Source organism: Equus przewalskii, chromosome 7 (genome assembly GCF_037783145.1).
Source record: "Equus przewalskii isolate Varuska chromosome 7, EquPr2, whole genome shotgun sequence".
Lineage (NCBI taxonomy): Eukaryota > Metazoa > Chordata > Mammalia > Perissodactyla > Equidae > Equus > Equus przewalskii.
In genome coordinates, this window is record NC_091837.1 from 45,584,401 (window position 1) to 45,600,491 (window position 16,091).

The 16,091-nt window shown below is 40.8% G+C and overlaps 1 protein-coding gene and 1 long non-coding RNA gene across 28 annotated transcripts in view; one reads left to right on the forward strand and one right to left on the reverse strand.

Moving 5' to 3' along the window:
• The window catches only part of LOC139084833 (uncharacterized), a 59,359-nt gene extending 43,791 nt beyond the window's left edge, over positions 1 to 15,568 (forward strand). Inside the window, exons 2-6 of the long non-coding RNA XR_011542625.1 lie at positions 8,377 to 8,648; positions 9,921 to 10,033; positions 11,178 to 11,456; positions 12,269 to 12,435; positions 13,669 to 15,568. This is a non-coding gene — a long non-coding RNA (uncharacterized lncRNA). The remainder of the gene's footprint in view (positions 1 to 8,376; positions 8,649 to 9,920; positions 10,034 to 11,177; positions 11,457 to 12,268; positions 12,436 to 13,668) is intronic.
• The window catches only part of DLGAP1 (DLG associated protein 1), an 843,303-nt gene that overhangs the window by 146,334 nt on the left and 680,878 nt on the right, over positions 1 to 16,091 (reverse strand). The gene's annotated exons all lie outside the window — the stretch shown is intronic.

Sequence of the window (16,091 nt, forward strand, 5' to 3'; positions counted from 1 at the left end):
ATCTTAAAGTCCTACCCTGTGTTCTGTCTCCTCTTCACACAACGTTTTTGTACACTATAGGACTGAACAAATGTCACTAAATTAAAAAAGAATCTTTCAAGATGCTTTGTATTATTATTGTATTATTTATAAAGCAAGATCAGCAGTTTCAGGTAGATTTTAAGTTAATTTATCTCCCTGCTCATGTTAAAATCAGACTGCTCCAAAACCTCAGACCATAATTGATATCCTCAAACAACAACTCCTTTCCTCAGCTAGATCAGCAAAGTTATAAACCTAGCTGCCAAATAAGCTTTGTTCTCTATTTGACCTTTAACGGATTTCAGAAATGTAATTTTAGATTTCCCATCACCAGGGTCAGGTTGCCCTCATTTTGGTGACACTCTGAATGCCTGAAAGATAATCTCTGTTTGTATATATCAGACAACACGTATCATGTCTCTTTTTTTAGTGGACCTGTCATTTTCCTCCTCTAAACATCATCACTAAGAAGAGAAGGTAATCAACTATTTCAATGGGAAGCTGATATATGTTGAGAATTGCCACCCACCTCAGGAAACAAAAACAAAGCTGATGGATATAAAGGTCCATCTTCCTGTATCTAGGATTTGGACCCACACAAATACACCCAGGCCAACATGGCAAGGACGTTGTTCAAATGTTTCCCAAATTGTATACTTTGGAAGACCATTTCTGAGAGATATAAAAATACGTTTTGAAAAAAAGAAAGATTTTGTGGTTTAAGCAGCCTGGAAAATTCTAGATCAATTAGAATTAAAGTGGTCACTTCACTGTAGGGTTTCTTAGAGGCTTTACTATTGTAATAAGCATTGTGACTTCCTAAGAGGTTTACAACATGTGAAGTATATTCAAATATATCTCAACAGGTGAGATGTATATTTTTTTGCTTTAAATTTTTTTCTAGAACACCTCATGAAATCCTGAAATACAGTCTGGGCAATGCTGACAAGCTGCCCCGTACCCCTGTGAACTCCTCTGGGCAGGGATGATCTCCTACCACGTTAGTGTTCCTAGCCCTGAACACAGGTTTGGACAGAGAAGTGTTTAGTGTTTGCTGGACTGAAGGATTAGATAATACTCGATAATACTTGATATTTCTCTTTTCTCCTCATTCAGAATCAGAAGTAGGCAGTGTGGGAATAGAGGGTATGCTTTCCTCCCTCTGAGATCCAAAAGGACTGTCAAGAGATTTTCACATATTGAAGTATATGGGGTAACTATTCTGGTTCAAAAATTAATTTGGCTTGACCTAAAAAGGCTGACTTCCAGCCTTTCAAACATATAGTGTACATCTGCTTTAATCATCAAAGTAAAGAACACACTCTCCTAGGATAAGAATGCACCCTTCCCCTCCCACGCCCTATTGCTAAGGCCCTATTGGTAACGCCTGTATTACACCCTTTGCCAACATCAGGGTCATGTTGACCTGCTAATTTGCAACTAAATACCTCTTTGAAACTTTGATGAAAATGTATCCTGGGTGTGTTTAATGCATGTTCTTTGTTCTAAAAAGGTTAAGACTCTACTGAAAACCATGCTTCTTTGCAGCGCTTTCTAAGGCCTTCCCGGGTTATAATCTTCACCCTGGCTTAAGTAAAACTCATCTTATTTCTCTTCTCTATAGAATGGTTATTGGTTATTTTGCATCAACAGGAGCTACCCAGGACAGGCTCAAATGTGGTTTCCTTTGTAGATCAGCACACAACACTGATGGTGAATCATTGCTATCCCTCCAGCCAACGAGAGGCAGCACAGATAATGTTATAAATAGGGAGCTGCTACTTTTTGTAGTAGAGATTGATTCTTCTTGTGTGGCTAAGTTTAGGACAGACAGCTTGCGACATGGATGGGTTTATGCTCTCTGCACAATGGGTTCTCTCCAGAAGTTCCGTAAGGTCCTTCCTTTACACTAGGAGAACTGACAACAATAAGCTAAGCCCTTCTCAAACTGTATCTTACTCTTACCAAATCCCTAGTTGAGAGAAGGCATCTTTAGGGAAGATGATTTGAAGGGTTTGTGGCTCATGCCTCCTTTTGATAAACCGAAAACTCTCATCTGCCCCTATAGACTGTGATGGGTGCCCTACCCCCACCCCTACCCTATTTCATTTCACCCCAGCTCCAGACCCTGAAGAGGGACACGAGGTATTTTCTTGTTTTTTTTTTTTCTTTATCAAAAAGGCATACATTAAAAAGGTTAAATACTCTGGTCTGATAGGCTTCACATTTTTCCCCAAAAAGCTCTCATGAGGGTCAGTGTTATTAATTGTGGAGAGAGCACAGCTCTCTTTCACATGTTCATTCCACAGGTATTTTTAAGGCATCTATTATAGATGTTGCTGTTCTAAGAGCTGGGGATTTACTAGCGAATAAGACAGAAAAATTCTCTTCCAGAATTTTTTTTTTTTAAAGATTTTATTTTTCCTTTTTCTCCCCAAAGCCCCCCGGTACATAGTTGTGCATTTTTAGTTATGGGTCCTTCCAGCTGTGGCATATGGGACGTCTCCTCAGCATGGCCTGACGAGTGGTGCCATTTCCACGCCCAGGATTCAAACCTGTGAAACCCTGGGTCGCCGAAGCAGAGCACGTGAACTTAACCACTCAGCCACAGAGCGGGCCCCTCTCTTCCAGAATTGAACGACAAATACCCAAGTAAATATCTAATATCATGACACTTAGCAATAAGCGTCACGAAGAAAAAGAAAGCATAGCAAAGGACATAGGAGTGACAGGGGGTGGAGCTGGGTGGCCATGAGACAGGGCCAGGAGGAAAAGGAGAAATAAGGACTGAGGGGTGGGGACTGGAGAGGATTCCAGGTCCCGGGCCAGCAGCACCAGAGCCTGAGGCAGGAACGAGCTGGCTGTGGTTCAGAAGATCACAGCTCCCCATCGTGGGTCACCACTGCCTGGTGAGCAGCTAATGGGTTAAATCTGGGAAGCACTGTGGGCAAGGGGCAACAAGAAAGCCAGGTGCCTGGAAGAGAAGAGTCCAGAAGAATAACAGAAGCGGTCCGAGAGGCGGGAGGGGCCATCCTGGGCAGGGCCTGGGCTGAAAATACGGTGATCTCAGCTCCGGTGTAAGAAGACGACACAAGAGGAAGTAAAAAAGCAAGGAGCATATTACCTGTTGTTTCAGGCATTAAATCTGATAAGAACCTGATAACCGGGGATGATAAATGTGATAGCCTGATGCCTCTCATAATGACTCCAGTGATCAAGTCTTTCACCATAAAAAGGAATCCGATCATATCGCTAAGAACTACAAAAGCCACTCTAACAGCCAGGTGAACTGGCCTGTTTATAAAACTGGTCTATTGGAGCAAAAATGAAATGTAGAACAAAAAAATAAAAATACCCACCCAGGTGAGACTTTATATACCAAACACCTGAAAAGTGGCTCACGTCCCACACAGATAATCAGCTGTGTTGACTGTGGATAGGAAGGAGACAGTCCTTCTGACTGTGATTGTATGCTTTAGGGCAGGCAGTGAGGTGGGCTGTGCAGACGGGAGGCATCTAGAAATGTATACTGCATGGGTCCTGGGTAGAGGTATTTTTGGTAAGTTCGCACTGGGCCTTGGGGATGACGGCAAAGAATGACCAGTTAATGGCTAGAAGTTTTGGTTGTCATTCTGGTCTGTCCCAAAGGCTGAGGTTGTAAACCCAGAACAAACATTACTAAATGGGGACTCTCACTGCTCTTGCCCTCTCAGAACCTAATCTCTTGAGAAATGCACCCCACCCTCCTCTTTTGACTGTTCTAGAGTGGTGGGTGACAGTGTGGACTGTACGAGGCTCAGACTGGCAGCTCTGGTGGCACCACGCAGGATGGCCCTGGGAGCAGCGGCAGTGTCGGGTGACAGGTCTGTGCTTTGGTCTCTGCTTCACATGGAAAAGGCCCTCAGTCTCCCTGCTCCCCAGGGTTCCTCACTGGGAAGTCTCACCTGGGGCTCAGGCTTGTCACCTGTCCCTGTGAACTCCCACAGGGCTCTCCTTAGAGAATACCTCCCCAGTTATTTAACCTCAGTTATTAAGAGCTGATAACTGCCTGAGGTGTTATTTTCTCCAGCTTAACAAACGGGCTCTGATTTTAAGCAGGTCCATTAAAGAGAACTGAACTGGGGTGTCCAATGGCAGGTGGGTGGGGAGGTAATTATTGGCAAGGGCTTATCAAGTCACAGAACTGCCCTTCTATTCATTCCTTTGCCCAGTGGAGCTGAAGTGTAGGGGTCCCCAGCAGAGAAAATGAGAAGGCAAAGGAGGTGATCAGTTTTGGTTAAAAAGCTTAAGTTATCACACTCTGCAGCTTGCGGAACTCTAAGTTTAAGCAGGCGCATCAAAGGTAGAAGCAATTCTATCCAAACTGAACCAATGATGTCAATCAATTCACCAGTTTGAAAGCCAAACTTAGAAGATAGTGAAGTAGTCCTATTGATATTCTTTCCTTTAAGAAGTTATCCTGCGATGTGCTCAGATGGATGGAGGTGGGGTGGGTACAGAGAGGGGTGGGGGGGAGGATATAGTGAATATTTGCAAAGACCCATAATTGGCTTTTATTTAAAAGATTGGCACCTGAGCTAACATCTGTTGCCAATCTTCTTTTTTTTCTTCTTCTCCCCAAAGCCCCTCAGTACACAGTTGTATATTTTTAGTTGTGGGTCCTTCTAGTTGTGGCATGTGGGACATGGCCTCAGCATGGCCTGATGAGCAGTGCTAGGTCCATGCCCAGGATCCGAACTGGTGAAACCCTGGGCGGCTGAAGTGGAGTGCGCAAACTTAACCACTTGGCCACAGGGCCAGTCCCCTATTATTGGCTTTTAAAACTGTTATTTTCAATTAATCCTCATAAAACAATGCCTTGGTGCAAAATCAGACACTGGCTGTTGGAGGATCTGTATACCCAAGGCAGAACCTGAACCAGCACCGAGCACAATCAGGGTTAATTTTGAATCCAGGTAGTTCTACCAATTCCCCTTCTCCCTGCTTCTCCCCCACCATTCACAGCTTTATCAGCTGAGCTACAGTTTGCACAGCTGTAACTGATTGAACTCCTGCTCACCTTTCCCAGAACATTTAGTAGGTACCCAAACCTACAAAAGCTGATATTAACCAGGCAAGTGAGAAGATTAGGAGCAAGAAATGATAAGGATGAGGACGAGGTAAATCCAAGATGGATAGGGTTGGAAGCCTGTGGATACATAACTCAGACAACCAAGGTTTATGCAGTAATTGGAAAGATTTGTTAAGTTGGGGGAGGCGTTAGATGAAAAGGGGAGATGAGTACATTTTCCAGTAGCTTGTTAGTAGTTAGAAGTATGAGTACCTGCAAACTGCCTTTTGGGATAAAATTGATGCATACGGAATGGCGGGAGAAGAGCAAATTGATGAATGATGCTTTTGCTTATACTCCTATTCTCAAGAGTTTGCTTTTAGTCCTCCACTTCACCATGACCTTTAGAACATCATAAGTATTTGGTGGTCCTTCCTCTGATACGCAGTGTAACACATTCTCAATATAAAAACATGCTGCCTGTGAAAGGGAACGTGCAGGAAAGCCTGGCGTGCGGCAGAAGTTCAGCAGGCAGCCACAGTCTGAGGCATGCGCAGAGTACCCACATTTATGCACAGCACCTTCAGAGGAAGTGCCCAGCAAGCAGAATCAGTCAATATGGCTATTTCATTAACGCTTCAGCTGTCTCCTTTTCAGCCTATGTGGAAATAGAGAAAATTAACATGTGGGAAATCTAAAAATAAAAGGTTTTGAAGATGATCTAACATTTTGAGTTACGTAAGAAAACACAGGCAAACAAGCAGAGACATTATCAAGATTGCGTCTTACTCTGAATCATCTGAATGCTTCTGGGGGTGTGGTGTTTACATCAGAAATAGCTCCTTAATTAAGAAAGAACTTTATCTTAGGACCGCAAGTTTCTTAAGCCCCTTTAAAAAAAAAATAATTTTGATCCAGAACCAATTTGAGGGGAGAGAAGTGTGGGTGTACTGTTGAGTAATATAATCCTATTAAGTCTTTCTTTGGAAGCAAAACAAAACTGAGCATGATTTTCTAAGATGGTTTAGGGCCTCCGCATTATGCAATTGAAACCAAGAAGAATTACATTTGGAAAGGATCGTTACAAACTACGCACAGAGTCAAATAGTCAATGGTTTTTCAAAAAGAACCAGAGGTTGTGTGTGAGTGGATGGAGGAAAACACCAGAAGGAAGGCTCTGAATAACACACACAGTTGTCCTTAAGGTTAATGGCAAAAACCCTAAAGCACCAGGCAGGAAATAAGCTTCGGTTTGCTTATTGCCTTTGGTTGAAATCCTCCCATTACTCACATTCAGCTAGAGTGCCATAGATCTACTAACAGGTTTAAAAGTACTCACTGATGTGGGTTTTAAAATGCAGCAGACAACACAGCAGAGGTACTTTCTCTTTCACTCCTTAGACGAAGATTTCACAACGCTTTGGAAGTAATGTGGCCTTCAAGATATGGGTAGGGAAACGCCAGCCCATTGTGCAATGCAGTGTGACCACGTGAATGAAGGGAACTCAACTGCTTGTTTCTGGGGTCTCATACATGCCATGTTCCCTCACACAGAGAGTTCTAGAAGAACATATGTGAGAAAAGAGAATCGGTCAGTGTGGCTCACTTCACCTTTCCCAAAGTTTCCCTGAGAGCTGTTGGAATAGGTCAGAAATGGCCAAGTCCTTTGAGCTCTCTCTGGCAAAGAATAAGAAAAAGCAGAGGCAAAGGAAAAGTCTGCAAGGAGGTTTGAAAAAGGAAAAGACAGATGCTGCGACGAATGTCCCCAACGAACCCAGTAACATCTACCTCTACCAGAGCTAGCAGGGTGCTGTGAGAAAGCACTAGCCTTTGCGTCATGGCTTCGACACTTCTCACGAAGCAAGAGTTCCTAATACTTTTTTACTGTGAATTTGTCAACATCACTTTCTTTCCTAATGAATAACAATGATGAGTATTTTCCATGACTCTCCACAATTCCATTCAGCACTTCACTTTTTCTACTTTCTAAAGTGTTCTCGTGTTTCTAAAAACACAGGTGGCCTATACTATTATATTAGCTTGTGGCTGTGGCAGAAACCTTTTCTCTCACCGTAATTGCTTGGGGAGCTTTTCTGGCTGGAACACAGGTAAAAGCTGAAAGCGTTCCTCTGAGAGTTGAGCTTTGTCGGAATAAGAACTACAAAGGCACGGATTTATGTTTTTAAAGATACCATAAGCTGGTTTTATGTAGCTTTATGCCTTTGTCCTAAACTCCCTTCTCCTCGAAAACCACCTGCAACTGTTTGGAAATTAACTGCCTCTGACATCTGAAGGGAAAAAAGCAAAACTATACAATCTACAAAAACTTCACCTGCTACCACAATGAGAGTCAGGGGACACAAAGGAAAGGATCATCTTCAATTACCCAGTCTAACCACTGAAACTAAGAGACTTCATTTAACCAAGAAAATTAAAAGAAAACAGATGAAACCTGAAGGATATGCTGATGTGAGATGTATTATTGCTTCCAGATAGGACCCTAACCATGAAATGTTAGCTATTTCTTTTTTAAAAATAAAATTTCTGGGGCCAGTCCCATGGCCGAGTGGTTAAGTTCACAGGCTCCGCTTTGGTAGCCCGGGGTTTGCAGGTTCAGATGGTGGGTGTGGACCTACACACGGTTCATCAAGCCAATGCTGTGGCAGCCTCCCACATAGAAGAACTAGAATGACCTACAACTAGGATATACAACTATGTACTGCGGCTTTGGGGAGAAAATAAAAAAGAGGAAGATTGGCAACAGATGTTAGCTCAGGATGAATCTTCCTCAGCAAAAAATCAAAATTAAAAAATAAATAAAAATAAAACTTCTTTTATTATGAATGTAAAACATGCCCACTACAGCAAATTTGGAAAATAAAGTATAAAGAAAAATCAAAACCATATTTTGTTCCAATACCAAAGATAACCACTGTTTAATATTCTAGTGCATTTCCTCCCTGTTTTTTTCTGGGCACAATTTCTTGACATAGTTCTGAACTATGTGTGTATGTGTGTACATAATGTGTGTACACAATTTTGGGACAGTGCTTCAATGTACTGTAGATTTCTATCTTGATATAATATCGGAAGTCCTCTTCCTCTCTATATTATGAACTCTTTCTGAACATAATTTTTTCAGTTGGCTTAATAGTCCATTGAAGTGGATGTTCCATAATTTACTGAACTTTCCCTACTGGTAACAACAAAGGTTGTTTAAATCTTTTACCATCGTAAATAATGCTGTGGTGAACAATTTTGCCTAAAATTTTTCTGTTTCAAATTCTTTCTTTTTTTTTTTTCAGGAAGATTACCCCTGAGTTAACATCTGCTGCCAATCCTCCTCTTTTTGCTGAGGGAGACTGGCCCTGAGCTGACATCCGTGCCCATCTTCCTCTAGTTTATATGTGGGAAGCCCACCACAGCAGGCTTGCCAAGTGGTGCCATGTCCACACACGGGATCTGAACCAGCGAATCCCGGGCTGCAGAAGCGTAATGGAACTTAACCACTGCGCCACCAGGCCGGACCCTCTTTCAAATTATTTCTGCAGAACAGATTCATAGAAGGGAATTAGAGGTAAAAACTAATAAATATTTAAAAGGTGTTCAAAGATTTCAACACAGGGCTTGGGTTGTCTCTTATGGCTTGGATGGGTGCAGAATGGGAGTTTTGCTGTTTTTTGGTTTTTAATGGAGATTCAAAATAGGGAAGGGACCCCATGTTCCCAGAAGCTTCAGAGCTGCTTTAGAGCTTATCAATACTTCTTTTGGACTTTCATAGTACTCTAGTATTTCTGTGGATGAAGAATGTGATGCATTTTAAGAGCAAGTTAGAAAAAATAAAAAGAATAAATGTTGGTGCAAATCCTTTAGAGGTTTTCTCATATTTTAATATTCATTCTGGAGATGCGATCAGCAGTCCACGAAGTCCCCTTCTTCAGATATCACAGATTAAACAGAGATTTAAGACCAGGTAAGAACTGAGGATACTGTTAGCACAACTTCTTTATTTACAGATACAAGAAGAAAACCTCCATGGGGCATTGGCTAGGAGAAGTGGGGAGGAAGAGCATAAAGTGGAGTTAACAGCCTGAGAATAAAATGGAAGGCTTTACTTGCAGAAGTTAACATTTACCAGTCTCCCTGGTTCTTACTCTTTTACCCATTTCTAGAAATTCTTTCCCCAAATAAGAAATTATTGAAACTTTGTTCTTCAAGATGGTGTGGGGGAGACATGTGACCAGCCCACTCTCTCTAAAATGAAGTGGTTTATTTTCAGGTGCATGGGAAAAAGGTAAAGAACTTGTCGCCTCTGTGTAGATGTAGGAGTTATCCTAGAAACCTACAGCATTCATTGAAGCAGAAAATTTCCTGAGGAAATCCTACATTTTCACCTGTCAATCACCTATCAACAAATATTCATGGGGCAAATCTTATATGCGAGAACTGTAGGTTTGTGTTTCAAAGGCTAATTGCTGAACCAATGCAAAGCTATAAATTAAGGGGTATTTAAGTTCCTTAACTCATCATTTACGTCACAAGGAACTAACAGACACCTTACATAAGAGCAGAAGAGACTTCAAGACTGCTATAGGCCACAGTTAAGAGCTTTCATTCTCTTGGTTCAAGCAATTTAGAAAGTGTTTAAGGGCTTTTAAAGAGTGGGGTTTTCTCTTTTTCTGATGGACAGCTATTCATGTTTCAGGTAATGAATTTTTTTGTGTGTGTGAGGAAGATGGGCCCTGAGCTAACATCTATTGCCCATCTTCTTTTTGCTTGAGAAAGATTGTCGCTAAGCTCACATCTTGTGCCACTCTTCCTCTATTTTGTATGTGGGACACTGCCACAGCATGGCTTGATGAGCGGTGTGCAGGTCTGCACCCAGGATCTGAACCTGCAAACCCTAGGCCACTGAAGCGGAGTGTGCAAACGTAGCACAATGCCACTGGGCCCGCCCCTCAGGTAACTAATTTTTAAATGAAAAGAAAGTTACTTTAATTTGTGTCAGTTTTACCTGGCTTTACATCAACATTGTTTTTATTTAATGGGATACAGTAAATGCACTGTCAGTAAAACTAGAAAAGATACTGATGTAGCTGCCATCTGAATTTAACAAACACAAGGCAATTCCATACGCTATATACATAGAGAATGTCTGGTATTAGTACTATTTTTTAAGACAAGTTGTGCTCTATTAAAGTTCAACTGTGACTTGATATGCCATGAAAGTCATCCTAGATTATTTGAAAGATAGTGGATACTGCTATCTTTGAGAATTCTTTATCTTCATTTTTTTCTAAATCAAGACTGTTGAATTTTTGTTTTGAGTAGTTGGGTATCTTTAGAGAGTATATAACAGCCCATAAGTTGTAAAATGGTAAGAAATAATAGTTGGACAGGATTGGGAAGGAAGATAATGGACTCTGACAATGATAAGAGGCACGGTGAACAGGAAGCCGTAGCTAAATGTAATTTTGAGTGGTTTCCCATTTGCGAAAGTTGAATTATGTTAGGTGGGGCATCTCTATGTGTGGAAAGAATTATTTTTCTGTTTGACAGGTAGAAGATGTTATTAGAGATGAAACAATGCCTTCCCACCCATATCCTCTTCTAAGGAAACCACTCTCTCAAACCACCCATTGAGGGAGTTGTGGCCACTCTGTCACTGGAGTCCCAGAAGGACAGGAGAAGGAGGGGGGATGAAAAAGCAGTCATAGAGATAATGGGTGAAAATTTCCCAAACTTGGCAAAAAATATATAGGCAAATACAACAGACTTTCCTTTGCGTCTAAAATTTTCTAAATTTTCTTTCAAGAAGTAAAAAGTATAACATTGTATGATGTGACTCAATGTACATGGAGGAAACGTTTGAGATAATTATATTATAAATGAGAGGGGCAAAGGGACTTGGAGAGAGAGAAGGTTTCTACACTTCATTCAAACTGGTAAAATGTGGACAACAGTAGATCTTTGTGGTGATGGAATAGTTCTGTATCTTGATTGCAGTGGTGGTTGCAAGAATCTACAAATGTAATAAGATGTGAGTTATCCATATACATTGTACCGACCTCAACTTCCTGTTTTTTTGGGGTTTTTTTTGAGGAAGATTAGCCCTGAGCTAACTGCCGCCAACCCTCCTCTTTTCGCTGAGGAACTGGTCCTGAGCTAACATCTATGCCCATCTTCCTCTACTTTATACGTGGGATGCCTACCACAGCATGGCGTGCCAAGTGGTGCCATGTCCACACCTGGGATCCGAACCCGCGAACCACGGGCTGCTGAGAAGCGGAACGTGTGAACTTAACCGCTGTGCCACCGGGTCGGCCCCTCCTGGGTTTGATACTGTATGCTGGTTATCCAAGACATAACCGTTGGGGGAAACTGGGTAAGGGGTACAAGACACCTCTCTGTACTATCTTTGTAATTTCCTATAACTCTATAATTATTTCTAAACAAAAAGTTAAAAATAAAGATGATGGAAAGAAGTTCCTTGAAAATGATAAAAGCAAACACTTCCTGTCTCATTATGATTCTCTGGCCATAATCAACATTTTGGAAGAGGGAAAGGTTTTTCAGAAGCAAAGCTGTGGGTGGATGGACTCAGTGATTTTCTTTTTTAAATTAAATTTAATCGTGGGGGAAAATATGTGATGGAATAAGAATATCAGATGGAAAAGAACGTCAAGGTTGGCCTTTAAGAGAGACAGGATGGCAATCCTACCCAGAAATTCAGGATGAGTTTCCATCTTGATCACATCCCTTCTCAGGGATACGCTTCTAAAGTATGAAATTGGTTAAGTAAAGTTAATTTCAATAATATTATGTATCCCCTTGAAGCCATAAAACTATAAAATACTTTAGGATGAAAACTAATTAAATTTTGATAGTTTCTCATATTTTTACAGATAATTTAGGCTAGTTATTTTCTTCTGTAAGTTAAAAGTTATCAGAATTAGTATTCTCAATAATAATGATAACTTTTTGTTTCCTCTTTAACCTTTTTCTATCAATTATCTTTATGTTGGTGGAATCTCCAAGTCAGCAGGACACTAGCAGGTGGCAAGGAAAGCTTTCAGAGAGTTAATAGTGACATGATCATTGATTCATCATTACAATAAATATAAGGCTGGGTTTTTTTTTGCCAATATAGTAAAATCACGGCACTATTCATTTTAATTTTCTCTGTTTTTAAATAAGGACACTTGGCAGCAGTAAAAGGTTGCCCTGAACCCTTGACAGAAAGTCAAAGGCAAGAGTAATAGACAGAAATACAAAACCTTGAGTCTTGGCTTTATCACCTGGAGCTACATAATGCTGCCACCAAACCTGCTGTTAGGGTTGTTCAAGTGCCAGCATCATTACAGGTATGGTTTTCAACTGCTGTTACTTTGCTATATTTGTTAAAGCTCAATACAAATTAGATCAGACAACTCTGGACTATGAAGGCTTTAAAAAATGGCAGTTTCTTTAAGTACAAAACAGTGTCCATGGAGGTATCATAAAGATTTTTAAAAAAGTGAATTTCTATGTTGTCATGTCACTAATTTTTTTGAGAAATCTCCCATATAATATATGTTCACATTGAAGGAGTCTGACTTTCTAATTTGTGTTTCCTGACTGATCTTTGCAACTGGGTTGTGAAGGCTCACATCTTTGCTTTACAACTTCAGCGAGAGACCAGTCAGATCCGGATTAAATCGTTGTAGTATTCTTTTACTTAGTCCAACGCAGAGACCTCTGATCATTTCGCCAGCCACGAGACAGAATTTACCATCTGCTTAGTTTACACCGGAGTTGGCAAAACTTTTTTTTTTCCATTCAGTGCTGTCTGACAACACTATGACTAGATCAAGAGATTGGATATTTGATCTTTTAAATCTGTCATAACGTCAAAATGACAAAGTGCAATGTGAAATTTTAAACTCAGAGAGTATTTTCCTCTTATAGGCTTTTCTCTATTCATTTTAATTTCTATTTTTTTACCTCTTTGATTTCGCTTTAAACAATATTCCACAGTTAGACAAATGAACATGAAAAACCATGTCAATAATATGTGAACAAAAGTTTCTTTTAAAAAGAGAGATTTTCAGAAATTTGTATGGAAAATAGTTTTTAAACCTGGCAGAAGCTAAATGAACATTTGTAGGAAGAAAAATGAAAGAAAAGAGCTCCTAGGCCTCTTATTCCACAGACAGATTTGTAGTGAATTATTTCAGGGTATATAATACTTTACTAAGCATTTATTGATGGATCAAGAGAATTTAGGTGGCTCCTCCGTCACTTACTAGTTGTAGGGCCTTGGTTAAGTTGTGTAAACTCTCTAAGCCTTAATTTTTTTCCCTGTATGATGAAAATGATGATATCCTATCATGTGCATGTCATGGAGTATTCATTAGGATTACAGGAGATAATCTCTGCAGCTGGCTCATAATGCTTGTCAAATAGTAAGTGCTCAAAGGCTAGCCATTATTATAATTGTTAAACTAAGCCAGATTGAGAGACTTAAAGTCAAAGCCAGGGAAGAGGCATTCTAACGTGTCATTTACGTAGTGCTTCCTTATTAATGATCTCATTTGAACCTCCTAATAATCCTAAAGGCCAGAAGACCCTGGAGCCCCTTCGCTGTTGGCCATGTGACAGCCCCTCAGATGGCAAAGGCAGACTTGTGGGCTGTCTACAGATCCGGACACCTGGAGGCTCGGCTCTGTTCCAAGAGGTGATTTATGTAGGCAACACAACCCGAGGAGAGGAAAGCCTACGCGGCCCTTTAGACTTCACATCTTCTTCTACGCCTGATAGGACTTTCGCATTTTACAACTGCATAATAATTCTGTTATTAGGAGGAATGCCCCTTCATGTGCCCCAAATAAAAAAAGGAAAAGTTAAAACCAGAAGTCTTCCAAAACTTAACAGGTCGGTTTTCTCAGATAGGAAAACCAGACAAGTTACCTCACAAGAAGCATAGGCTGTGCCACAAACCTTGCTCTTAGTTTTCTTTCGGTCTGAGCGTCCTCAGATGGGGGTAGGTGGATGTCTCCAGTTCTACTGGGACTTTTGGAGAAATTGAAGGAAGGGAACCTCATTAGCAGAAGGACAAGGAACTAGTCCAGGCGATATCTGAATATTTATTATTTGACCTTATCTTGAATGGAAAGGAAAGGCTCTTTGTTCAAAAAACTTCTGACTGATGCCTGTTCTTTGGACTTCCCTCATTGCTTTATAAAAACAACCTATTAATTAACTTACTGCCTGTTAGAAAGAAGTGAGCTTTCTCTGAACTCTCACAATTGGTCATTACTGCTGGTAAGAGAAGCAGCATTATGATTTCCTTTTACATATGAAGAAAATGACGTTCAGATTAACTTTATAATCATGCAATAAATAATTTGGAGATCTGGGACCCAAGCAAGCAAAGGGCTATGGCAGGGAGACCTGGGCTTTTGTTCTGACTTTGCCTACAGCTCGAGGCCACCACTTTGGTCCTTAGTTTTCTTGCCTTAAAATGGGTTCAGTGGATTAGATTGGGGTGGTAACCTTTTTCTGTAAAGGGCCAGATGTAAACATTTGTGGCTTTCTGGGCCATCCAGTCTCTGCGGCAACTACTCAACTCTGCCACTGGAGAGTAAAAGCAGCCACAGACAACATGTGAAACAAACGGGTGTGACATTGTGCCAATAAAACTTCATTTGCAAAAATAGGCAGCGGCATGGATTTGGTCCATAGGCTGCAGTTTGCAGACCCCTGGACTAGATGATATAGAAGTTTCTTCTACTGCTAAAATTTTATGATTCAACTTGTTTTAATGGCAATGCTATTTCCCTAGGAAAGTCATCTTGATTACACAATCGTCTGCTGATTATACAGTTTATGAGTACTTAAATATTTTTCTGATGTTCATTGTAGCATGATTCACAATAGCCAAGGTATGGAAACTACTTAAGTGTCGTCTGTTAATGGATGAATAGATAAAAAAGAGGTGGTGTATATATACAATGGAATATTATTCAGCCATGAGAAAGAAGGAAATCCTGCTATTTGTGACAACCTAGATGGACCTTGAGGGCAGTACGCTAAGTGAGCTAAGTCAGACAGAGAAAGACAAATACTTACATGTCGACCCTAAAAAAGCCAAACTCGTAGAAACAGAGAGTAAAATAGTGGTTACTGTCAGGCTGGGGGGTGGAGAATTGGGGAGATGTTGAGCAAAGGGTACAAACTTGCAGTTGAAGATGAGTAAGTTCTGGAGATCTAACACACAGCATAGTGATTTAGCCAACACTATTGTATTATATACTTCAAAGCTGCTGAGAGACTAGATCTTAAATATTCCCCTTACAAAAGAGAAATGATAATTATGTGAGTGCTAGAGGATTTAGCTAATGCTGTGGTGATAATCATACTGCAATATACAAAAGTATCAAATCAATACATTGTACACCTTAAATTTACACAATGCTGTGTGTCAATTATATCTCAATAAAAAGTATTTTTCTGCTTCTTCTCTCTCCTTTCTTCCTCCATTATTGAATGCCTACTATGTGTACTGCAAATATAAATTACCTTAATGTTATTCTGCTCAAGATTTTATGTGTTTAAGGTTTTTTGGGTTTTTTAGGGGGATGGGGGGTGAGGATCAGGGAATATGGGATTGGAGTGTAGGATGCTTGAGGGTAGGTTGAAATGTGATCTTCTGGGTGGGATGGCTGACTGGGAGTGAAGACGCAAATGTGTGGGAGGACCTCTGGAACATTAGCCCCGATCTCAAACGATCAAGAGTAGCTGCTTTTGCTATACTGAGCATGACCTGAGTCCGTGTGTCAGACCTGACAGCAATGGAAGAGTGTGTGAAGCAGGACTACAGAAGAATGGGTCTCAGTTCAGGGGAAAATATGATCTCTTGTTAGAAAAATCAAACTGTAAATACTGCTGTCCCAGGGCTCCAAACCACACCCAACAGGGCAAACGGTGTTGACTCCCTGACTGGGGTCCTCGCCCAGGGAGAAGCTTTATCCTGTGCCCG